General features: G+C 55.5%; 1 protein-coding gene across 1 annotated transcript in view; it reads left to right on the top strand.

The window, feature by feature from the left end:
- The window catches only part of IL12RB1 (interleukin 12 receptor subunit beta 1), a gene marked incomplete at both ends in the record, with an annotated part of 21,786 nt that overhangs the window by 3,754 nt on the left and 16,808 nt on the right, over nt 1-1,224 (top strand). The window lies entirely within an intron of this gene.

The raw sequence follows: 1,224 nt of genomic DNA, 5'->3' as shown, positions 1-1,224 counted from the left end.
TGGGTGGGTGGGTGGGTGGTTGGCCAGTGCACGGGACACAGCACCCATTAAGCACTTTTTTCGAGTCGGGGTCTCCCTCCTGCTCAAGTTGGAGTGAGATGGTGGGGTTATAACTCGCCGCCGCCTTAGCCTCCCGGGCTCAGGCAATCCTTCCGCCTCAGCCTCCCGAGTAGCTGGGACCACAGACACATGCCATCACACCCGGTTAATGTTTTGATTTTGTTTGTTTGTTTTGTTTTTGTTTTTTTTTGAGTTGGGGTCTCACTCCGTCACCCAGACTGGAGTGCAGTGGCTGCTCCCGGCCGCCGCAGCCTCGACCTGCTGGGCTCCGGCAATCCTTCCGTCTCCACCTTCCGAGTAGCTGGGACTACAGACGTGCTACCACGCCCGGCTAATTTTTGATTTGTTGTAGAGATGAGGTCTCGCCAAGTTGCCCAGGCAGGTCTCGAACCCGCGGGCTCAGGCCATCCCCTCACCTCAGCCTCCCAAGGCACGGTATTACAGGCTGAGCCACCGAACCCGGCTTGATTTTTTTTTTTTTTATAGAGACAGGTTTTGCTATGTTGCCCAGGTCTTTCTTGAACTCTTGGGCTCCAGCACTCCTCCTGCTTTGGCCTCCCAAGGTGCTGGGATTACAGGGGTGAGCCACTGCACCTGGGCCTGTTAAGCGTTTTGAAGCCCCCCACCCCCACCAAGCCAGGCACAGCTGGAACATTTAGGCCCGTAGCCGCCAAGGGCCTGGCACTGAGTAGGCATGTCATCTGTCTTTCAGTCAGTGACCATTCCTGAGCACTTAGTATGTGCAGACACAGCTCTAGACACAGAAAGCCAGCTATAAGCGCCCCGTCCTCCCAGGCCACAGGCTGGGTAGAAAGATGGCGGGCAGGTACACAGGTCCTACAGTGACCGCAACTGCATGCTGGGAAAAGCGAGAGTGGGATAGAACGGCAGGGGGCTGCTTTTGGTGGGCTGGTGGTCTGGAGAGGACCGTGAGGAAGAACTGAGAAAGTCAAGCTCGGGAAGCAAGGAAGACCAGGCACAGTGGTTTATGCCTGTCATCAGAGCACTTTGGGAGGTCGAGGCAGAAGGATCACTGGAGGTCAGGAGTTCAACACCAGCCTAGCCAACATAGTGAGACCCCATTTCTTTTTTCTTTTTTCTTTTCTTCTTTTTTTTTTGAGTCGGAGTCTCACTCTGTCGCCCAGACTGGAGTGCAGCGGCCGC

This window comes from Carlito syrichta, unplaced genomic scaffold, assembly GCF_000164805.1.
Source record: "Carlito syrichta isolate Samal-C Ts95f unplaced genomic scaffold, Tarsius_syrichta-2.0.1 Scaffold143239, whole genome shotgun sequence".
NCBI classification, from domain to species: domain Eukaryota; kingdom Metazoa; phylum Chordata; class Mammalia; order Primates; family Tarsiidae; genus Carlito; species Carlito syrichta.
This window is presented reverse-complemented; position numbering and strand designations above follow the sequence as displayed.